A 25,653-nucleotide genomic window follows, 5' to 3' on the forward strand; every position below is an offset into this window, starting at 1 on the left:
GAACATATACCCCGCGAATAAAGAGCTTTTACTGTATAGGCTATAAACTGGTGATGTTCGTTGTTTGGAATAATGATGGGACTAAAGACGCAGGAAAAATGCCCGACATTACTGTCATGTTTCCTATAATAGAATCTGTTGTTTTTTAATACAAATAAAAGATAAACAAACGTCTTATCAAAGAAAATTGTAAGGAGATGGAAGAATTTGAAATAAATATAAATATTATTTTTCATATTAACTGACATAAAAAAAAGACAGTGACGTTTTCATTTTCACAATTACTAATGTTGATCAAAAAGACGTCAAATATTTTAGAAAATTATTATTATTTTGTTTAAATTATTAATTTTGTAAATTAAGTAATGAGACTGATTTTTTTTAAATTTTTTTATTCAAAAAGAATTACAATTCTATATTGTCACCTTCAAAATAACTTCCTTCTGAAGCCACACAGCGCTGGAGACGTTTCTTCCACTCCTCATAGCAGTGCTCGAACTCCGATACTGGAATAGCCTTCAGCTGGTCGGTTACAGCCGTTTGAATGTTTCCGACTGTCCCAAAATGAGTTCCCTTGAGGTGATTTTTCAACTTCGGGAAGAGAAAAAAAGTCACAAAGATTCAAGTCAGGCGAATAAGGAGGCTGAGGAGCCACAGGAATGTTTTTTTACTGGCCAAAAACTCTGGTTTATTGAAATTGCTGTGTGACAAGGAACATTACCCGTGATGCAACACCCACTTGTTCCTTGATGTTTGGGTCTCACACGAGAATGACCCTTTTTCGAAGTTTTTCGAAGAACCTCTCGGTAAAAGTGTTGATTGACCGTTTGACCTTGAGGTAGAAACTCTTTGTAATTTAAATAAGAATTACTCTTACGTATCACAATATCAGATCTGGAAAGCCGGCTAATTGATTGGGTATTGCGATCTAAATGTAGTTAGTGCCTACACAATCTTTACTGAAAAACATTGGTCCCATTTACGAAAAAGAGGTTAATAACTGAGAATAAGTTTTTATAGTTTAATACTCTTAATGAGTTCAACTACATACAAGTAGCAGCCGTTGTAGTCCAACTAGGGAGGCATGGCTATGGGCGTGGTCGCCAAGATGGATCCAGCTTCTGATTGGCCACTCCTACCACCCATATTTTAACACCTTTACTTCAGCATTCCGATTGGTTAATTATTCTCGACTAATTATTTCATAGGAAAGTTTAGTTAAGCTTTTTTTTACTCCCCCGTAGGTATTTGATAATCTATAAATTCATGCAATAAAAATCCTTCATGAAAATATCTGTTCAAATCTTGTTATATTTGTTGGTTTTACATTGTTTATGCGTAAGGGTAAAAGAAAAGTAGATTTTTATGGTTTTAGTAAAAAAATAAGACGAAGAAAAAAGAATCTAATTAGATGCTGGACAAGAGAAGTAAGTCCGCCATGTTGTGATCTTAATATGGCGGATTGTCACTTTTAAGAATACTGGTTTCCCAAACATTTTTGAATAAACATGTTGAAGAAATGATTAGCAGTTCAATGTTGGATTATGTCTAATTCGAGCTGTAATAAAATTGGATAAAATTCTTGTGTCAGGATCACCAACTTCTAATTTCCCGAAGCAGCTATATGATCTGGTACCCATAACCGCAGGTAGAAGATACTATCTTCCATCTTTTAGAATATTCTAGCACCAATTAAAACACAAAAATTTAAAGTCTTAAGCAGCTACAAATCTCTTATTAACCGACAAGCTATCAGGTTCCCTACAGCAATAATGTAATGTAATAATAATAATAATAATAATAAGGGAAGGGATTAGCTATGAGGTTAGCATACTGGACTCCCACGCGGAGGTCCCGGGTTCGAATCCAGCAGCTGACCCTTAGATTTTCTCTTCCTAGGAGCTTCTTACAGCTCACTGTCCGGTGATGGACAGTGTTGTCTGTAACGAGAGGACACTGTTCGGAGGCCGGTAGTGCACTGGAAATAGCTCCGGGCGCTAATAACCTCAGCTGTTGATGCGCCAAAAAAAATATATAAAAAAAAAAATAATAATAAAGGAACTCGATAGATTCGTCAGAACTAGTATGACGTCCGCTAGGATGCATCATTCCAACGCATCCGCTGTCAGGCTTTATCTACCGCGAAAGGGAGGAGGGAGGGGATTACTCAGTGTTGAACAGCTCTGCAAAAGAGCAGAGAACTCTCTTAAAGAGCGTTTCCAACAAGAAGTCCCCCTCTTTGCAAAGATGAAGGCTCTAGATAAAGGTTTCACAGCCTTGAATTCGCGTGAGCCAGGAAATAACGTTGTGCGGTTAAAAAGGGATACGAAGAATGAATGGGGCCAAAAGCAGCTACATGGCAGGTATTATGCCCTTCTTACTGCAGAAGGAACTGATAGCTTGGCCTCGTGCTAATGGCTCATAAAAGGCCATCTATTCCCTGAGACGGAAGGGTTCGTAATGGCGATGCAGGACCAGGTGATAGCTACGAAGGCGTACCGAAGATGGGTTCTAGGGCACGATAAATGCAGAATGTGCAACTCCACTTCGGAAAGCATACAGCGCATAGTTTCAGGAAGTTCAGTGCTTGCGCCGAAGGAGCACCTTCTCAGGCACAATAATGTAGCTAAAATTATCCATAAAGCACTTTGCTCAAAGTTTGGGCTGCTGAAGGCAGAAGTGCCATATTATAAATATAATCCGCCGACGCTGCTGCAGGATGCGCACACAAAAGTATATTGGGACACTCAGATAGTAACGGATAGGAGTGTTGCTAACAACAAGCCGGACATACTAGTTATAGATAGGAAGGGTAGATTGGCACATATCGTCGATATCGCCATACCCAATGATGATAACATGCAGAAAAGCAGGGACGAAAAGATCCGGAAGTACCAGGACCTTAGTTTCCAACCTGGACAAAAACAACGATTGCGCCTATAATACTTTCCACGAGTGGCCTCGTGCCCAGAACAATGGTGACTGCTGTCAATGAGTTGGGCCTATCCACTGATCTGGTTGTAGAGGCGCAGAAGGCAGTCCTCCTAGATATGGTCCGTATCTTCCGAAAGTTCCTGAGTGCTGCCCATTAAGCAGATCAATACAGCCAATCGCCGCGTGCAGCCCGTTATTATTTGGATTTAGTATTTAACTCCGAGAGATAGATAGTAATTTAGATAAGGGGTTGTGGCAAAGTCCACTCCCCTAAGTGATTTCCCTAATAAGGAGTCAGAAATGAAATAATAATAATAATAACAATAAAAAAAAAAAATAATAATAAAGGGAAGGGATTAGCTATGAGGTTAGCATACTGGACTCCCACGCGGAGGTCCCGGGTTCGAATCCAGCAGCTGACCCTTAGATTTTCTCTTCCTAGGAGCTTCTTACAGCTCACTGTCCAGTGATGGACAGTGTTGTCTGTAACGAGAGAACACTGTCCGGAGGCCGGCAGTGCACTGGAAAAAGCTCCGGGCGCTAATGACCTCAGCTGTTGATGCGCCAAAAAAAAAAAAAAAAAAATAATTTAACTCTTATAATTGCTGTTTTATCACTCAATGTCGAAACTAAAAACATTTTAGTTAATATTCAAAAAAATAATATTAAGTAATCATTAAATACATTATTTCTGTAAATGTCAACATGAAACCATTAATCTAATAGACATCGTTTAGATAGTTAAAAACCTGAATAAAATAATTGAATCGAATTAAGACAGAATATCAATGCCATTTGTAATTGATTTATTCATCATTTTTAACCTTCCTACTGCTTCTACAATTGTTTAGAACTGATACTTAGAATTATAGAATGAATAATATTACAATTGGTTATGGATATTATTTTCGAACTTACCGAAAGTCAATTTTTCATCATTTATCATTTTCTCTAAATAAATGGTATGTTGAAATTTGATTTCTATCTTTACCCAAATTATAATAAAGACTTAAGGTTATTTCACAGGTAATTCCCTATCGATTTGTAAATAATTTTACCTGGTTTTAACTGGCAACACTGCTTTATCAGTGAAATTTCATTTAAAAAGTTCGACAGTTTAGAAAAGAAGAAAATGCATCCTCAGAAATCTTAATAATCACTTCTTTTTTAAATATCTGTTTAATACTTATCGAATGTAAAGATTTTTAATGTTTATTATCTTTCATTATCGATTATGAATGTCTTGTGGATAAAATCATCATATTTTCGATATTGGAATTTAATCGATTTTTTTTTTGTACTTTTCGCTTTTATGCTAAATTTATTTCTCTCTCTTGCATATCATAAATGTCTGGCTGAAATATACGAGGTGTGGCTATTAAATAACGAGACTGATGCTGCTGCAGAAGAACTATGCCTGCGCCAAATCCTAACGACCGACAGCTGTGCAGCGTAAAGCCTTCTCTTACGATTGCAGCGTCTCACGTGTTTGTAGAGAAATCTGTCTGACTGGAACCGTAGTTTGTGTAAGAGGTGTTAGTCTCGTTTTGCCCAAAACATGATACTAGAGCAACGAATTGTCGTGAAATATCACATCAAAACTTGGTAAAACCGCTACTGAAACTTATCTTTTATTAAAAGAAGTTTATGGCGATGAATGTTGTATCACGTGCGCGAGTTTTTTGAGTGGTTCAAGCGTTTCCAAGATGGCCGAGAAGACGTCGGAGATGATGACAGCCACGTCCAAACGGATGAAAATATCGATTATAATTAATCAACATTACTACCGGTGAGGTGCTTGCTCAACTCCGTGAAAGAGTAAGGAAAAAAAATGACCCGATTTGTGGAAGAACAAGTCACGGGTTTCTCCATCAAGACAACGCGCTGGCTCACACTGTATTGTCTGTCAAGACGTTTCTAGCCAAGTACAACATTCCAGTTTTAGAGCCATCCGCCTTATTCGCCTGACCTGGCCCCATGTTACTTTAGATCTGTTCCCCAAAGTCAAATCTGCATTAAAAGCGAACACGATTTCAGTCCGTTGAAGCTGTGAAAGAAAAAGCGGCACGCGTCATGCAGGAACTCACAGAAAAAGACTTCCAGCACTGTTTCGGAACGATGGTAAATTCGCATGGAGCGTTGTAGGGATAGGGGAGTGGTGTATATTGAAGGTGATAATAACTAAATATGTATAAATTTAAAATAAAATGTTTTATAGCGATAGTCTCGTTATTTAGTAGCCACCCACACCTTGTAAGCTAAAAATAAAGCCCAGAATAAATGGGAGATTGACGCAATCAAGCAAAATGCAGCGTACGATTAAATACAACTGGCGTATTCGTCTTTCAAATACGAATCTTAGAACTCTTCAAGGTCCCCTCTGCTTTTTCCTTAAATTATTTTCATTTTAATTAAATTTTTGGTATTCAGAATGTTTAGGTGACTATTCACTCTTCCTCCTGTCTTTTACAATTTAATCCCTTTACCAGTAGTCAACGTAGTCCGCTACCTTGGGCTAGACAGAAGACTTACATGGAACCCTCATAAACGACTTAAGGAGAATAGAACTAAACAGACGCTTCTGACAACTGAAAAGACTACTCGACAACAGATCAAAACTCACTCTGGACAACAAAAGACTTATACAGGGTGTTCAGCATAAGACTACGGTAACTTCGAGAGGCGATTCTGGGCATCATTTGCAACAAAAAATTCCATATAAACTATGGCTTGATTCGGCTCCGTTTTATAGATATTTTTAATTTTATGTTTTTTCAAGGTGTTACTACTTTTTAGCAAAAGGTTGCCTATATTTCTCAAACTATTAAAGCTACAGCTATTTCAATAAGCTCATTAGAAAGAAGGTTAAATTTCCTTTTAAATAAGCTAATTTGTATTCCAAAATAATAATATTAAGTATTTTACTTTGTGGCCCAAACATAGGAAATAGCAAGTTTTTAATTTTTTCCGAAAACTTTGACTTCATTTTACTCAAAAACGTTTTATATGAAAAAACCGTGCACTATTCAGGAAAAACATCTACATACGATCACCTTTCGAACGGTATACAATAATTGGGGTTATGTTAAAAATTGATGCAGAAATCTGTGATTAATTGCAAAAAAGTAGGCCTCAAAACAACGTCGGCATTATGAAAGGAATTCTCCTAACATAAGAATAAAACTGAACAGAATCATCAAATCCAGTACGATTTTTTGCAAACGTGTAATTTAATAATTAATTTATTTAAGAACTATATTCAAAAATATAAAACTTACATTAAAAATAATAATGATGTATGACATGTCGCGATATTCAATATTCGAATATTGGAGTTGGCATATTGATAGCAAAATGACAACTAAATATCTAATGAAAATGTAGACTTTAAACTATCTTTTCTTCTTCTTGTATTTATTTGTTTTTATAAGCCGTATTAGGATAAAACATATCAGTTTTTAACTTGGAGATTATAGCGATAAGTAAGTTCTCGGCTTATTCATTAGCTCTTCACAACCTGTTAATTCCAAAAGTTTATTGAGTAGTTCAAAATGATGAAATGATGATTTATTCACATTATTTGGAATATTTCTTTAATTAACTAAAGAATAACACACAGATCTAAACTCGTTAAACGAAAATCCTTTCTTTCGAAATTGGTACCTAACACTCATTTAACATCATAGTCATTTTTCTTCTTCTTATTTTATTTTATTACTTTTAATGTAAGTTTTATATTTTTGAAAATAGTTCTTAAATAAATTAATTATTAAATTACACGTTTGCAAAAAATCGTACTGGATTTGATGATTCTGTTCAGTTATATTCTTATGGTAGGAGAATTCCTTTCATAATGCCGACGTTGTTTTGAGGCCTACTTTTTTGCAATTAATCACAGATTTCTGCATCAATTTTTAACATAACCCCAATTATTGTATACCGTTCGAAAGGTGATCGTATGTAGATGTTTTTCCTGAATAGTGCACGGTTTTTTCATATAAAACGTTTTTGAGAAAAATGAAGTCAAAGTTTTCGGAAAAAATTAAAAACTTGCTATTTCTTATGTTTGGGCCACAATTTGAAATACTTGATATTATTTTTTTGGAATACAAATTAGCTTATTTAAAAGGAAATTTAACCTTCTTTCTAATGAGCTTATTAAAATAACTGTAGCTTTAATAGTTTGAGAAATATAGACAACTTTTTGCTAAAAAGTAGTAACACCTTGAAAAAACATAAAATTAAAAATATCTATAAAACGGAGCAGAATCGAGCCATAGTTTATATGGAATTTTTTGTTGCAAATGATGCCCAGAATCGCTTCCCGAAGTTTCCGTAGTCTTATGCTGAACACCCTGTATATGTAAGTATATTAAAGCCAGTCTGGAGCTTATGGCATCGAACTGTGGGGTTCAACCAAACGCTCAAATCCAGTCCTTGCAAACTAAAATTCTTCGCTCTATAGTTTGTCGCTCCTTTCTACGTCACCAAATCAAACCATTCACACAGACTTTGAACATTCCTTTCGTGCAAACACAAGTGGCTGAAAACACGATACAGAAAACTCTATCTATTTTCCAGAACATTTCCAGACAACACTTCCTAGACATCTTAAAAGACAGTGTGGCCTCGCGATCTCCTCTCTGATGAAGAGAGTCAGTAGAATTTAGAATGTTTTTGGAGTGTTACCGCTGGGTAACTTCTCCACTCTGATATGTAAAAGTTATTTATTGTTATCATTGTTGCTTATAACGCAAAATGCGGTGATTGTAACTAAATAAATGATTTTAAAAAAAACAAATTATTAAATTTTAACAATTAATGTTCAGAACGTGCAATTAAATCAAATATCCAATTGTTAGACGGTAGCCCCGTACAACCACACTTTCATATTATAACAAATAAATCTGAGAAAGAAATACGTTAGGGAATATTGAGTCAGCCTGAATCAATATTGTCATTTACACTGGTACCAGTTATGCCAACATTTACTTTGCCTTAAAATCCCTTAGGAATCACTTTTTAAAGTTTCTGAAATAATAAAGTCAAGTTCTTAAGTAAAATTAAATGTAAAGTAGAGGAAGAAGGAAGTGGAAAGGGAAAATAAAGAAAATAACTGCTGTCATTTCGTTATAAGATTTTTTTTTTTATTATTATATTAACAAGAAGACCAAACAGTAAGGGGTTCGGTTGATTGTTGAACATAGAAAGTTGAAAAGGGACCCAGCATCGCTGGGCGTAAAAAGCTATCAGAATGATTGGAAGAAATTGATTTTCAAGAGGGTAAATTGCAATATAGGACAGTAATTAAGTTTGAAAAGTTGTGTATCAGTCAAGTTCTAAGCAAAGACCTTGTCTCTTTCCATTTCACTTTTTCTTTTTAACAGAAAATTCTGTCTATTTAACATAATAATGAAATTTCATTCCAACTTGTTCAAGTTGAAGAAAAGAGGCATTAATAAAATAATGGTTGTAGCGACATAGAAGAAAAATATCCTTATTACTGAGTCTTTTCGCTAGCCATAAATGTCACAGATCCTTTAATCGTACCATGAAGGCAAACCGAAGTTTTGATTACTCTTTTATCCTGAAAGTTAAGGACATAGAATGTCCTTTTTAAGCAGTCTCCATACTTCTTAAACTAAGGAAATAGATAATCAGCACAGTCGCTTTGATATCACGGTTCGCCTAGAACGATTTTAATTGAAAAGTTCACCAACATTAAAAATTTTTTCTTTCTCCTTATTATTTGGGTCAAAACTAACCAAAATCCACTGAAAACCAAATCGGTTCACGTTGCGGATTTTTTTTTTTAATTTTTCAGGTCGAAAAACGACTTTTTTTGCATTGTTAAGCCTAATAAATGGAAAAACAATACAGTTTTTTGCAAAACCAATGCATGCATTTTGAAGCTGAGGGAATTTCCGACAGATTGATGTATTTTATAAATGATAAAAATGAAATTTCGACATTCAAAATCAATAAAAAAGACATTTTTGTGCAAAATAAGGCAAAAACAAGGTGTTTCTCGCATTTCAAAGCTTACTTAACAAATAAATCATCGTTTTTTTGTGGAAGGGAATGGGACTTTTCAAAAATGAGAAAAATTTCTGCAAAATACAATATTTATACGAGGGTCGTTTGAAAAGTCCGTGCAAAAATAAAAACTACTTAATTTTTTGGGGTACACCGTTTTTATTTTTCAACATAGTCTCCTTTTAGGCTTATACACTTCGTCCAACGCTGCTCTAGTTTGTTGATCCCTTCTGAATAATAGGATTTGTCCAAGTCTGAAAAATAGCCATTCGTTTCTGCAATCACCTCCTCGTTTGAATAAAATCTTTTTCCCGCCAGCCATTTCTTCATATTGGGGAACAAATAGTAGTCTGAGGGAGCCAAGTCTGGAGAATAGGGGGGATGTGAAACGAGTTGGAACCCTATTTCCATTAATTTTGCGACCACAACTGCTGAGGTGTGAGCTGGTGCGTTGTCGTGATGGAAAAGGACTTTTTTGTGGGCCAATCGTGGGCGTTTTTCTTGCAGCTCGGTTTTCAAACGGTCCAATAACGATGAATAATATGCACCTGTAATAGTTTTACCCTTTTCCAGATAGTCGATGAGGATTATTCCTTGCGAATCCTAAAAGACAGTCGCCATAATCTTTCCGGCCGAAGAAACGGTCTTCGCCTTTTTTGGCGCAGATTCCCCCTTGGTAACCATTGTTTAGATTGTTCTTTGGTCTCAGGAGTGTAGTGATGTATCCATGTTTCATCCACAGTGACGAAACGACGCTTAAAGTCCTGCGGATTCTTCTGGAACAGCTGGCAAACCGTCCTTGCAACACTTCACACGATTTCGTTTTTGGTCAAGCGTGAGCAATCGCGGCACCCATCTTGCGGATAGCTTTGTCATGTCCAAATGTTGATGCAAAATATTATGTACCCGTTCATTCGAGATGCCCATAGCACTAGCAATCTCACGCACCTTCACTCTTCTGTCATCCATCACCATATCATGGATTTTATCAATGATTTCTGGAGTAGTAACCTCAACAGGGCGTCCAGAACGTTCAGCGTCACTTGTGCCCATATGGCCACTCCGAAAATTTTGAAACCACTTATAAACTGTTCTAATCGAAGGTGCAAAGTCACCATAATGTTTATCAAGCTTCTCTTTAGTCTCCTGGCTGAAACTTGGTGTGTGTTCTTTCCAAGAGATGCTACTAACTAAACATAACCTCGATACGCGCCAGTGGTGCTATCTCTCTGACTTTGCACGGACTTTTCAAACGACCCTCGTACACTGGAAAAAGTGAAATTTTCCAATTCAAACTCATTTAATGAAACTTTTTGGATTAAAAGAGCCTAAATAATTTTTTATCGCATTGCAGGGCTTAGTAATCCAAAAAGTTTCATTAAATGAATTTGAATTTTGAAAATTTCCCTTTTCCCAGTGTATAAATATTGTATTTTGCAGGAATTTTTCTCATTTTTGAAAAGTCCACATTCCCTTCCACAAAAAAAACGATGATTTACTTGTTAAGTAAGCTTTGAAATGCGAGAAACCCTAGTTTTTGCCTTATTTTGCTCAAAAATGTCTTTTTTATTGATTTTGAATGTCGAAATTTCATTTTTATCATTTATAAAATACATCAATCTGTCGGAAATTCCCTCAGCTTTAAAATGCATGCATTGGTTTTGCAAAAAACTGTATTGTTTTTCCATTTATTAGGCTTAACAATGCAAAAAAAAGCCGTTTTTTGACCTGAAAATTAAAAAAAAAAAATCCGCAACGTAAACCGATTTGGTTTTCAGTGGATTTTGGTTAGTTTTGACCAAAATAATAAGGAGAAAGAAAAATTTTTCATGTTGGTGAACTTTTCAATTAAAATCGTTCTAGGGGAACCGTGATATAAAAGAAAATTACCGACTCTGCATTTGATTATCTCTTATAATCTGAGGAGCTCAAATGTGTTTAATAACCAAGGTTTTCCAATAAAAGTAATGGATTTACTCCCATAAAAAAAAATTCGGGTACGCCTGTGCTTTAATTTATACTATTAAGAAAAGGTTGAATATTTTTAACAATTATATATATGTATATAATAACTAATATAGATAAAGTTATAGCGGGCAAGCCAAGCATTCCGGTATGGTCTAGTGGCTAGGATACCTGGCTTTCACCCAGGAGGCTCGGGTTCGATTCCCGGTACCGGAAATTTTTTTTTTTCTTTCTTAATTCTGCTCAAAAAAAGATAATAAGTGTTAATAAAAGTTAATAATTGTTTGGAGAAAAACAGCAGGGTAACTTCTTTTTCAAACAGCCAAAAGTAAATTTTCGCTCCTAAAAATGGATAATGTTAATAATATATGAATATTTTAGTCATATATTACATTTTTAGCGATATTTTTAATAAAATAAAAAGAGATAATAAACATTATATGAATTTAATAGAGGTAAGGAACTCTCAAAATCAGGTTTCTCAAATTTAGAATACATCCTTGCAGAATATTCTATTAGACGAAGTTTGGTTGGTTGTTTACGAACTGTCATTCTACCAGGCCAAACTTTTGCATTAAAAGTTTGCATTTTAAATCTTACACGCTGAAAGTTATCGATATATTTATCGATAACAGAAAGTCTGTTTTAGAGATAGAACGGATTTACTGGTTGGTTCAGTTTGTGACAATTCTGACTTAGGTTCTAAAACTAGTTGTGTGTCTGCTACAAATGCCATCATTCCACATTTATACTTGAAGAAGAAGAGCATCTGAAAATTAATCTAAAATTTGAGAAGATAATATATTTTATACCTAAAAATTGATTTAAACTTAATAATGAAGTTATTACTTACAAAATTAGCAGATATTACTAACAGATAACGTAAATGGAGGCTGATCTGCAACCCTACCCTTCTAAGCACTCACATTTAGTAATTTTTCTTCATTTAAATTTGTATGTGTTTATTTCTTTCCTCCAATTAATTTCTGCAAACAGATTTGCTGTAAAAGAACATCGTGTATTTAGAGTTCTACTCTAATGGTTGATGAACTTGCGCGCTATCTGTGATTCTTATGAACAACTAAGCATGTACAAAAACATTAATAGTATTAATTGTAATCTTAACTTTAAGTCTAAAGGTAACCTTACAATAATGGAGAATAAAGGTAAATATATTTCTCTTTTAAGGCACAGGCATTTCAATAACTGATTATTCCTCTTTAATGAAATTTATGTGGGGAAATAAACTTCTTTCACAGAATGTTTGTGCATGGGTAGGTTTTTTTTAAATGCACTATTCAGCTAGATGTATTGAGTGAACAACACAACATAGTAAAATACATCATTAAGTGTTTTTACTGTTGAAATTTGTATTATTTAATTAATGTGTACAATAACAGAGTTGCATTTTTTGGTGTACAGAATGTACATTGTTTTCTATTTACGAGGGTCGTTTGAAAAGTCCGTGCAAAGTCAGAGAGATAGCACTACTGGCGCGTATCGAGGTTATGTTTAGTTAGTAGCATCTCTTGGAAAGAACACACATCGAGTTCCACCCAGATCGGTCTATTTCTTTGTGTTTGGCATTCGTTTGAATCGAGAAAGTCGAGTGATTTTCAAAAAATGGACGAAAAAGAATTTCGTGTGTTGATTAAACACTACTTTATGAAAGGCAAAACGCCTCAGGAGACTAAAGAGAAGCTTTATAAACATTATGGTGACTCTGCACCTTCGATTAGAACAGTTTATAAGTGGTTTCAAAATTTTCGGAGTGGCCATATGGGCACAAGTGACGCTGAACGTTCTGGACGCCCTGTTGAGGTTACTACTCCAGAAATCATTGATAAAATCCATGATATGGTGATGGATGACAGAAGAGTGAAGGTGCGTGAGATTGCTAGTGCTGTGGGCATCTCGAATGAACGGGTACATAATATTTTGCATCAACATTTGGACATGACAAAGCTATCCGCAAGATGGGTGCCGTGATTGCTCACGCTTGACCAAAAACGAAATCGTGTGAAGTGTTGCAAGGACGGTTTGCAGCTGTTCCAGAAGAATCCGCAGGACCTTAAGCGTCGTTTCGTCACTGTGGATGAAACATGGATACATCACTACACTCCTGAGACCAAAGAACAATCTAAACAATGGGTTACCAAGGGGGAATCTGCGCGAAAAAAGGCGAAGACCGTTCCTTCGGCCGGAAAGATTATGGCGACTGTCTTTTGGGTTTCGCAAGGAATAATCCTCATCGACTATCTGGAAAAGGGTAAAACTATTACAGGTGCATATTATTCATCGTTATTGGACCGTTTGAAAACCGAGCTGCAAGAAAAACGCCCACGATTGGCCCACAAAAAAGTCCTTTTCCATCACGACAACGCACCAGCTCACACCTCAGCAGTTGTGGTCGCAAAATTAATGGAAATAGGGTTCCAACTCGTTTCACATCCTCCCTATTCTCCAGACTTGGCTCCCTCGGACTACTATTTGTTCCCCAATATGAAGAAATGGCTGGCGGGAAAAAGATTTTATTCAAACGAGGAGGTGATTGCAGAAACGAATGGCTATTTTTCAGACTTGGACAAATCCTATTATTCGGAAGGGATCAACAAACTAGAGCATCGTTGGACGAAGTGTATAAGCCTAAAAGGAGACTATGTTGAAAAATAAAAAAGGTTTACCCCAAAAAATTAAGTAGTTTTTATTTTTGCACGGACTTTTCAAACGACCCTCGTAGGTGAGGTTTATAAATAGTTCATTGTATGTCCAGCCTTCCCTTAGTGCCCTAGAACCATTAGAAATGAAATAAAAGAAACCTAGAGAACTTACAACAATAAAAACTATAAATTTACAACTGACCTAAATTCAAAATGTTTTTTTAAAAATTGAAGGTAGTAAGAAGCGCTGGACTAGTGGATATATTGAATTCAAACACGCAAATATACTGAATAACACATCCCTTTCCAATGTCATATAAAACTTCTACCGTTTGACGTAAATGCCTTATTATTCAAAAAACCTATATGCATTTGTTAAACTATTAAATCAATATCTTAACTTTAGAATATTTACATAAAAATATTTGTCTCAGCCACGAAAATAACAGCAAGAAACTTGTGACAGTGTTTTACGTCAATTTTTTTTGTTTTACTTTTACTTTGTATTAAATATGAAGATCGAGTTTTCGTTGAAAAAGAAGGTTTGAAAAAAGATATTTTCTCATAGTTCATTGTTGTTCATTTCTTGTTTACCCTAATGCATTGTGTTTTGACTTCGCAGAAGTTTTACACCATTTGATTTATCATCTATTCAAAACTTTTTCTTATTTGTTACAAAAACAAAAGAAGGTGATAGCATTATTTTTGCCAAAACTAGGTTATTTGTTTCATATCGGTTGAATGGTTTTTGAATCAAGCTCGGAACTTATAACAAATTTATTCATGTTATGTTCAAACATTATTTCTCGTCTTAGGTATGACTGTACGTGTGTAGAGCCAGTGGGTCATCTTTGGGTTAAGACCCCATGTCTTCCAACAGGTTCTAGTTATTCCACAAAGGGCCTGTTTAGCCCTTAGTGTAACTCTCTCTATCTGCGCCTTCCAAGTGAGTCTGGTGTCCAGGACAATACCCAAATACTTTACCTCACCCGACACATCCAGAGTTTTTGCCAAAAAATCGAAGGTTTTTGTAGCTCTCCTTGTCCCTTCTCCTTGTAAAGGGAACCAGAGTAGTTTTAGAAGGGTTCACTGAAAGCTCTACCCTTCCACACCAATTTTCTATAACCTTGAGAGCTTCCTGCATGAGTTCAGCCACGATTGTCTCGTGTCTACCCCTGACCACTACAGAAATATCATCTGCATAGCCAAGGACCGAGAACCCACGAAGGTCTAGCACCTCAAGTAACTCATCTACGACCATACACCAAAGGAGCGGAGATAAACCCCCCCTCCTGAGGACACCCCCTGTCGTTAACTCCAGCGATTCCCCAAAAAGAGTCGCTGTGATTCTCCTTGACGATAGCATGTTACAGATCCATCTTGAAACAGTGGACTCTACGTGGTAAATAATTCTTTAAAAGAAAATGAAAAAAACCTTATTAGTTAATAGTTAATAAACAGAATCAGCTGATTAGAGGGAATACTAGATAATGCTGTATTATTGTCATAATAATCAGCAAGATGCTGTATTATCGCTACAATAATCAGCACGGTGCTGTATTACAGTTATTATACACGACTATTTGATTGAAACCATCAAAATGATGCAAATTAATTGGTAGTTGGAAGTTTAAGAGTGAAATTATCGATCTAATTAGAAGAGTTCTACTCATAAGTCCCATTCCCTGCCCATTGTTACCTCTATAATCAAGTTACTAGTATATTTATAGCAGCATTACAGAAAAGAGAGCACTAGCAATATTGAACGCAGCTTTCTCATACATATATTTTTTGTTTTATTTAACCTAAAAAAGAGGCCATACTGAAAAGTGAACCCTTTTATTGAGAGAGGAACCTCCCTTTATTTGATTATTTAAACAGCCCAGGTAATTCTAACCTTTTTTAACTCTTCGTTAATGGTATTGGTAGGACGTTATTGGGCGCTTTTAGTTCTAGAATTGTGTGAAAAGGATAGAAAAAATGTGAAATTAATTAGTGAATATTCAGCTTTAGAATATAATAACAAATATGGTGTATAATTAAGAACATTCTAACGCTATTGTTTAATTTATTGTTTAACTTATTATTTATACTGAAAATGTAATATGAATCCAGCACTACACAGGGTGTTTCAGGGTTAAGTGTCCTAACTGAAAATATGAATTTAGGACCTCAAAACAAGAAAAAATTTTCCTCTGAAGGTATGCCCGTTAACGCTTTGATTATGAGATATTCACGTCTAAAGATTTTAGAACGAATGATAAATTGATTGTGTAACTGCTAAAATCACCTTGTGCCTCTAACTGCACATACCAATATTGACATTTTACGAAATAATACCATCTGGAATTTGCACTGTGGACTTTCTAAATAATAACTCTTTCTCAAGAACATTTAATCAGTTTGACGCTTTTACAGGGTTTGCATCCATTATGCATCGCATTTATGGTGTTTGTGGTATGGTTTTTGCAATGCTGCCCGTCGTGAATATTTTGAGCGATTTCCGAATAAAAGATTACCATAAAAGACTATCTTTAGGTCCACATTTCAACGTCTTAGAATAACTGGCATATTTGCTTTAATGCTACGTGCTGATGGAGCTCTAGCCCCTTAATGAAATGAAAGGAGTGCGACAATATTACAATATTTTGGTGATAATCCGTCTGCCAGTATACGAAGAGCTGCAGCTAAATTACATATTACGCCAACTACAGTAAGGAGAACTCTCTCTGCAGATGGACGTCACCCATAGCATTATCAACGAGTACGACAATTATTACTTCAAGAATTTTGTCAAAGAAATTCTTACGATTGGTATTTAAATCAAGTTGATCTTAAGCCACAATTTTCGCGTCATACTCTCTGGACGGATGAAGCTACACTGTCAAATGTTCAACCAAAAAAACTTATCATCCCTGGATGCTCGAAAATCCTCATGCAATTCGTGTGCACCATTTTCAGCGTGAGTTTCAGTGATATTAGAAAATATTTTAATTGGTCCGCATTTCTTACCACCTTGGCTTAATGCGGGACACATTTCTGCAGTTTCTTTGAAATGATTATTACATTTTGATTGATGTTGTTCCGCCTCAACTCAGAAGGAACTCATGGTTTCAATTAGATGGTTGTCCAGCACATTGCGGCAGAGATCCACTACAGTGGCTAAATCAACACATTATCCCAATCGATGGATTGGCCGAGCAGGACCGGTGGCTTAGCCTGCTTGCTCTCCAGATCTGACACCAGTGGATTGTTTTGCTTGGGGTGCCATTAAAGGAAAAGTCTATGAAATGCCGGTCAATGATCTTCATTCTTTAAGAAGAAGAGTAATTGAATCAATAACAGCAATCCAGTGCCGTTCGGCTATTGCTGCTGAGGAAGAAAGCTACCGATTCATCATTTTCTTTATTATTTACTTTTAATTGTCATTATTAGCTATTAATTAAGTAATTGGAAGACATTATTAATTTTTTGGTATTATAACCTACCTAATAATAATTCATAAAATGGAAATCTTTAGACGTGAATATCACCGTAAACAAAGCGTTAACGGGCATACCTTCATGGGAAAATTTTATCTTGTTTTTAGGTCCTTCCTAAATTCATATTTTCAGTTAGGACACTTAACCCAGAAACACCCTGTATATAATGTTCTTTTCAAGAATATGATCTTATTAAAGAAAGCATATTGTCATCAGTTTCTCTAAAATCACCTAAAGAAGTATCCAAAAGGAAGTGATATTCCTAATGTACCTTAGTTCGCTGACAAATACGGCAGGGTTTAGTTGAAAACCCAAAAAAATAAATGAAAAATAAAAGTTTTCCGATACTGTGCGATAAAAATAAAGTAAATGTGACGTAAACAATTTTTCTTAAACTGGGGCCTCAAAATGTATTTGAAACTTGAATTGGCCTCAAAAAGTTGATCTTCATGGAGTAATTCAAAATCAAAAATCTGCTAGATCGTAGTACTTTCCCTTGAAAAGGGCCAAAAGATAGTAGATGGAAAAAAATGAAGATTTTTTCTTTCTTCTCAGTAAATCTTAAAAATAAAGTGGTGGCAGTTTTAACCTCATACAGTATAACCTCTCTCGGGTGCCATTTCCAGGATGACTAAATGGAAGAAGCGAAAGAAAAGTAGCTCACATGCTAAAATGTAGGTCACTTTTTGCACTCATAGTTCTCCAGAGAGTTCACGGCCATCAGATATTGGCTACTCTGATGTACAGTACTAAAAGAAGAAAAAAGGCTACCGAAAGGGATGAACTGTTTGCCGTACGTGACATGATGAACTCATTTTGCTCTCTAAGTGAAGTCAATAAAAATGTTTTATTAAAAAGTATATTTTTTTTGTACAGTCCCTTTTACTTGACTTCAAAAAGGGCGAGATTTAATTTCTTGGCCACCCTTATGGGCAAACCCTAGTAGATAGATAGATTAAACTAGGGCGGCCTCGAGGCCTACGCCACTGCGACCCCTTTGGATCTATTGTGGCTCTCACCACTCTAGGTGCTCGCCCTCCAGACCTGTCCTTTTAATCAGACTCTTAATTCTGGAAAGCGGCTTCTGGGTAAAGCTCATTGGCCTTGGTTTTTCCTCCCCGAGAAGTAACATCCATAGCTAGTCCAGCCCCTCACACTGACACAACACGTGCAGTGCTGAGCTTCCCGAGCCTGCAGTAGCCAGTTAATAGGCCTACAATCATCCTTATAGCCCCACGCGGCCTTGACGGATTAATTCTGCAGTCAGCCTCGGCGAATAGCCTTTAATGAACTCCTTCGCCTGTCTCTGCCCAGTGGTGGCAAGTCACCACTCTTGAGACCTAGTCTGCACCCATAAGTTAATGGCCGCAGTCTTCACACACTTAGGAACCCCAAAACAGGGCTTCGGGCCAACGAAGTTTCCCGCAGAGCCTTACCGGACCAGTAAATCTGCCACTTCGTTTCCCTTAAGTCCTGAATGACCAGATACCCAAACCAGAAAGACCTTATTATGGTCACTAATTTCCTTCAGGGCACTCAGACAGTCCCATACCAGCCTTGAGTTGGTAGGAACTAATAGCTCGTAGAGCAGCCAGACTATCCGAGAAAATTACGACCTAAGAATCAATAATTCCTCGCCCGTTAATCTCGGCAGCACAGAACCTAATTGCAGCTAGCTCAGCCTGAAAAACCGTAGCTACATTTCCTAGGCTAACCGGAAAGCCACATTTCGGCTTCACCCCTTACACTCGCGCTCCCACACCCTCCTCTGTCTTGGAGCCATCCGTGCACCACATCGAGTCTCCCACAACTGGGGGTCCACATCTCCAAGCCTCCCGGTCTCCAATACAGACTTTGAAAGGCTTGTCGAAGTTATATTTGGGAGTCATAAAATCCGAAGTGAGATCCAACCCTTTCGAATCTTTCTCATATTTCTATTTTCAAGATTGTAACAAATAAAAATATACTGAGGTAATGTAACTTATATCTTTTTTAAATTACATCTCAAAAGTATTAATATTAATATTTATAAATTTATTAATTGGTAATAATAGAGATCATAACATAAATATAAACAACAAATACAAAGTAATACCAACATAATAAAAACAAAATTATAATTGTAACAAAGATTTCCTAAAATCTAGACAGTCAATAATAAATTTATAAAAATCCATAATATGAAAAAAAACTTTACTAATATTTCTGCTGCAAAAAAATTTCCTTCCACAAAATTCGAATACTAAATTTAGAGCGTCCTGACCCTATTTTGTGTCCACACTTTGAGTGTATGGCCAACCTGCAAGAGGCCATGTTATATTTACATACGAAAAGAAAAAAGAAGATAAGGCTAGGGAATATCCTTGGACTTCTTTTTATAGTGAAAAATAGTTTACCAAAGTTCAACCAAGTCCCTGAAGGATCGATTACAATTTACCATTGTGATTTTCACAATACTTTACATATAATATACGTGAATGTTTACAAAAATAGTAAAAACTATTTTAAGACAAGGAACAATATTGGTTAAGCCATAGCCAGGGAATTGATTTGCCAGCCATTATTTGGAAGGCCATCATTTCCATAAAAGTGTACCTAAAGTACTTACCTCGTTTTCCTTCAACAAACTTTTTACCAACTCTTTATTGCTTATTGTGTGAACAGAGTTTTCTGATTAAGGAAACATTTTGGTGTGAAATACATACGTGATTTTCATTTTTATTTTTTTAAAATCTTTTATTGGAATTTACAACTGCAACGATTATTACCACACACCGATATCAAGGGTATAATTGCAAAAGCAGCACTACAAAAATGGCAGACAGATTACAATAATGGTGATAAAGGTAGATTCTATAAAACTATGGCAGATCAGTTACCTAGACACCCATGGTTTAAGGGAACTGTCACTAATAAATGGGTTGTTACGACAATAAGCAGGCTGAGAGCGAACCACGCGGTGTGCGGATCGTATCTTCACAGGATCAACAAAAAGGTCCTCTCTCCTCTTTGCGTAGATTGCAATGAGGAGAAGGATTTCAAACATTTAATAATGATATGTCCACGTTATGTGGTAGAAAGGAAACGAATGTTTGACGATATATACAGGTATTTAGATGCACCATTTCGCTACGAAGACATTATATTCTCCACCAACATTTATGTGCTTAAGTCGATAGTAGAGCTAGCAATGAAATATGAATGTATTTAAAAGCGATAGCCGAATTAGTATGAATGGAAGAAAATGCTTAGAGAAGGATTACGTGATTTTAATTTTGGTTAAGCTCGTAGAAGGATGGTAGGAGCACAGAGTGCTGCTCCATCCATTAGCAGTAGTTTATGTAAATAGCGGTATATAGTAGAATGATGAATGTGTGAAGCGAATGTATTTATAAGTAAGAATGGAGAGTGAGTGATATTCTAGTGATAAGCTCCTAGACGATGCTGGCTGTATGGCGGAAGCCAATGCCAAAAAATAAAAATAAAATAAAAAAAAAAAAAAACTGCAACGATTGTTGCAACAAGCAATTATGGTACCTGATAAAGAAAATACGTGAAAATCACGAGTGGAGAAGGCACCCAGCGGTGTCACTCCAGTAACGTGCTTTGCTGTACTGCTCTCACGATAAGAGTAGATCACGAGGCCATCTTCTCTTCAATCTCCTTAGAGGATTATCTGGTAATGTGCAGGAAGATAGGTGTTCTATGAGAGGTGCTGTAGAGGAATGAAATTTGAGAAAACGAGTGTTTTAGCAAGATCTGTAATAAAAGGGATTTTGAGGTCATTATGGATGGTGAGGTTACATACATAGAACGGAGAGTTAAGAAGTCTGGAGGCGTAGTGTATTGGAACGGTTTAGTTGATCCCGATACTTCGATGCCTTATGACCAAATAGAACTCAGAAACAGAAGGTATAAGAGTCTTTTCTATGTGGGTTAAGTTTCGAACGTTTGTCAAATAGTTTTGTAGCGTTGGTTAGTTTCTTGTCTTTTCAGTCTAGTATGGGGGATTCCATGTCAACCGTTTGTCCTAGGTACTGTAACCGCGTAGGTTGGCAGATCTGTCAGGGACAGCTAGCGCCAGTAGCGGAACCCAACGAAATGATAATAACCTTCTCACAAGTCTCTAGAGCATGTGCTCAAAAAGCTTATTTTCTTAATATTTCTGTTTTTCCTTATCAATCAGCTTTAGTTTTGTTATTTTATAATTAGTTTACCTTAGTTTATCTTTTGTTATGCAATAGTGCATGGTTTCTCTTTTAGTTTTTCAAGCATGTCTATCTAGCATTTCTCTTCTGCATCTAGCATTACTCTTCAATTGCTTTGCTATTATCCATGCGATTCTAATTATTTCTATGTATATATATATTTCTGTAAATATCCCTGTACAATAATTGTAAATAGACACTTTATTTAACGTGAGATAGGTAACTGCTTAGGCCTCCCCTACTCACCTGAGCTCCCCAAGTATTACAGATCAAAACAGTTTGGTCATAGTACAGTCCAAGGTAGCGTCCTTTGTCCATAGTTAGTACAGGAGTAAGTGCGTTTAAAGAGCTCGTGTAGAGATAAGAGGATCGGAATGAGGAGATAAGATTGTAGTATCGTCAGCAAAGGTAGAAAGAATGGTATTTGGATGTTGAGGTATGTCTGCTGTATATAAGGAGTGAAGAAGAGGATCTAGGACACTGCCCTGAGGAACACCAGCTCGAGCTAGGTGGATATCAGAGTCTGCTGCTCCACAGTTCACTCTGAAATATCGATCTTTTAGATAGGATTTGAGGATGAGGTAGTAAGTATGAGGAAGAATCTCCCTCAGCTTAAACAGTAGTTTTTACATTTTAACATTGTCAAAAAAAAACTAAATTTTAGTTTTAGTTTTCCTGAAATAAAATAGATGGAAATGGGTGCAGTTGTTTCTTTTGTAGATATTAAGTGATTCTTAGCACTGTAGATTAAGTACACTTTTTAGTTATTTAGAGAGATGCTCCAAAAATCAATTTTTTTAGAAATACGACTCAAATAAAAGTGCGGAATTAGTAATTTGTAAATTAAACTAAATGTAGGTTATTAAAGTTGAACCTAATGCGAATTAAAAGTTTTATTGTGACTCCCTTCTAGTATGCAGCGTTTGGCTTAGAATGTGGCCATCTGTAAAGTGCACAATGCCTTTGTCTTGAATGAATGGGCAAAATAGAGTACGCTAAAACCCAAGCAGTTAAGCGCATCAAATACCATTGTAGATCTTAAGAAAGGGTATGTGTTAAAGAAGGTAACAGTTTTAAGAAGATTAGTCTAGAATTGCCGCAGATCTCCTAAATCTCAGAAGTAGTCGCTGACCCTGAGCGAAAGTGTGACTGGTCTATGCCATTTTATGTTACATAAGGATTTAATCCCTATTAAACATTTATAAGGATTAAAAATGTAATATAAAATCCACATTAGGAGAAAATCGGTGCATAGAATTACCATTTTACTCAATAGTTTACTTTTTGTGGTCCCCCCCCAAAAAAATTACCATTAAAATCAACATTTTAATCGATAATACTCGATTAAAGGCCTTTTCAAGAAAATGAGCTGGTTGGGTCAACTACTCGTATATTTATGGTAACAATGTTAATAAGAAGAATATTGTATCTCTTAAATTGGAGCTAAACAAAATAATCATGTGTCTTTTCAAATTTTTATTCTTAGGTAAATAATTTCAGTAAAATAAATTTGTATAATATTAAATTCATCTTGTTTTCTAATTTTTTTTGGTAGAATTCTTTTTGTATGAAAATTTTAGCTTTCCGAAAACTTGTAGCGTTGATGTTGAATTTAGAGAGTTTAAAATTGTCCCAATTTTATGTGTTTAATAACACAGACCTGTTTTATGATGTGTTTTTTTGAATTCCAAATATCTGGATTTAAGATTAGAAAAGTTTTAATTTATATAAAAAAAATTAATTACAAATTTTTACTTCTTTAAAATGAATAATACAAAGAAAAAGGATGTTTATTATTCTTAATGAACCTCCATTTAGGGAACTTAGAGGTTAGGAAAGGACGAAAAAAACAAATTGGGTTCTTTTAAAGAGTTTTAATGAAAGGATTGATCCCTCTAAATATCTTCTAGAATTAATTGAAGATTATGATAAAAGAAAAGTTGGGAAATTTACTAAGGGTAGCCACCTTCTAAAAGAGAACAAATACTAAGCTTGTTGGCTAGCTATTTATAAGCTGGTAAAGTCTTTATTACTTGTAAAAGAATTCTCTTCGGGTGCGTTCTACTTAATAAAATTAATTGACTGAAGAAAAAGTAAGTATAAAACAAAGTTTTAGGACTGCGTAGTTTTTGCGAAGTTCGTCAACGGCGTTATTAGAAGTTGAAACTTAGAAGAATGGATTATTGTGTCCAGTTTAAGTAACTAATTACTTACATTTCTTTATAAAAGAATTTCTAATATTTTTTTTAATAGTCTATTATATTTTACACTAATGTCTTCAACCGAATAGCATTTACTTCAATTGACAGTAAAATCGCAAAGAAATCAAATAAAATATTTAGTTAACTTGCTAGAAAGAAAACACCTCAATAACGCATTGGTCAAAATCAATTGCGCTCGCCATACGAGAAAAGTCAGTGCAAAGTCAGAGAGATAGCACTACTGGCGCGTATCGAGGTTATGTTTAGTTAGTAGCATCTCTTGGAAGAACACACACCAAGTTTCAGCCAGATCGGTCTATTTCTTTGTGTTTGGCATTCGTTTGAATCGAGGAAGTCGAGTGATTTTCAAAAAATGGACGAAAAAGAATTTCGTGTGTTGATTAAACACTACTTTATGAAAGGCAAAACGCCTCAGGAGACTAAAGAGAAGCTTTATAAACATTATGGTGACTCTGCACCTTCGATTAGAACAGTTTATAAGTGGTTTCAAAATTTTCGGAGTGGCCATATGGGCACAAGTGACGCTGAACGTTCTGGACGCCCTGTTGAGGTTACTACTCCAGAAATCATTGATAAAATCCATGATATGGTGATGGATGACAGAAGAGTGAAGGTGCGTGAGATTGCTAGTGCTGTGGGCATCTCGAATGAACGGGTACATAATATTTTGCATCAACATTTGGACATGACAAAGCTATCCGCAAGATGGGTGCCGCGATTGCTCACGCTTGACCAAAAACGAAATCGTGTGAAGTGTTGCAAGGACGGTTTGCAGCTGTTCCAGAAGAATCCGCAGGACTTTAAGCGTCGTTTCGTCACTGTGGATGAAACATGGATACATCACTACACTCCTGAGACCAAAGAACAATCTAAACAATGTGTTACCAAGGGGAAATCTGCGCCAAAAAAGGCGAAGACCGTTCCTTCGGCCGGAAAGATTATGGCGACTGTCTTTTGGGATTCGAAAGAAATAATCCTCATCGACTATCTGGAAAAGGGTAAAACTATTACAGGTGCATATTATTCATCGTTATTGGACCGTTTGAAAACCGAGCTGCAAGAAAAACGCCCACGATTGGCCCACAAAAAAGTCCTTTTCCATCACGACAACGCACCAGCTCACACCTCAGCAGTTGTGGTCGCAAAATTAATGGAAATAGGGTTCCAACTCGTTTCACATCCCCTCTATTCTCCAGACTTGGCTCCCTCGGACTACTATTTCTTCCCCAATATGAAGAAATGGCTGGCGGGAAAAATATTTTATTCAAACGAGGAGGTGGTTGCAGAAACGAATGGCTATTTTTCAGACTTGGACAAATCCTATTATTCGGAAGGGATCAACAAACTAGAGCAGCGTTGGACGAAGTGTATAAGCCTAAAAGGAGACTATGTTGAAAAATAAAAAAGGTTTACCCCAAAAAATTAAGTAGTTTTTATTTTTGCACGGACTTTTCAAACGACCCTCGTATGTCCACTTTTTTTCAACAACATATTAGTATGGCATTTTGTTATCTTATACACTATACTTTACTCAGTTATGAGCTATAGTTTTATTGTGTATAGATCCATAAATTGAGAAGATATTGTAAAGTTTTTGTCCTTTTACTAAAAACTTTACTTACAACTAGTGCCTGTCACTAGTTAATTTAATAAGTGTGGGTTCGATAAATAATAAAACTCGCTAAACTTGTAAGTAATAACCTGATTTATTAACACAATATTACTAACATTAACATTTACTAGCAACTAACGCTATTCATTACAGTTGCCATTTACTTACTCACTACGTAACGCCACAAAACTGTTCCACGACTGACCACTGGTCCGCACTGCACTGAATTGCACTAGTCTCAGCTGCACTAACAAAGCTCTACTCACTAACTGACTAACCGCCTAACTGGCTAACTTTGAAGCACTCCGCAACACTGACTCTCTCAAACTGTCACTCACTAACTGGCTAATAGCCCAACAGGCTAACTCTGCAGAACTCCGACTCCCTAAACTCTCTCCAACTGTGACTGCAACTCTGTGTTTTCTTCACTCCAACTGCCACTACCCCACTCCAACTCCCACCTGCGACTCACTGACTGGGAAACACACACTGCCACCACCCCAACTGGGGCCGCTCCATTAGCTTGCTTTTACA

The 25,653-nt window shown here is 36.0% G+C and overlaps 1 protein-coding gene and 1 non-coding gene across 8 annotated transcripts in view; both read left to right on the forward strand.

Moving 5' to 3' along the window:
- The window catches only part of LOC141447210 (calcitonin gene-related peptide type 1 receptor-like), a 444,034-nt gene that overhangs the window by 120,527 nt on the left and 297,854 nt on the right, over window positions 1–25,653 (forward strand). The gene's annotated exons all lie outside the window — the stretch shown is intronic.
- On the forward strand, window positions 11,080–11,151 carry TRNAE-UUC (transfer RNA glutamic acid (anticodon UUC)). The gene has a single exon. It is a non-coding gene; the product is annotated as a tRNA-Glu (tRNA).

This window comes from Rhodnius prolixus, unplaced genomic scaffold (genome assembly GCF_049639745.1).
Source record: "Rhodnius prolixus isolate KJV_2025 unplaced genomic scaffold, Rpr scaffold_7, whole genome shotgun sequence".
NCBI classification, from domain to species: domain Eukaryota; kingdom Metazoa; phylum Arthropoda; class Insecta; order Hemiptera; family Reduviidae; genus Rhodnius; species Rhodnius prolixus.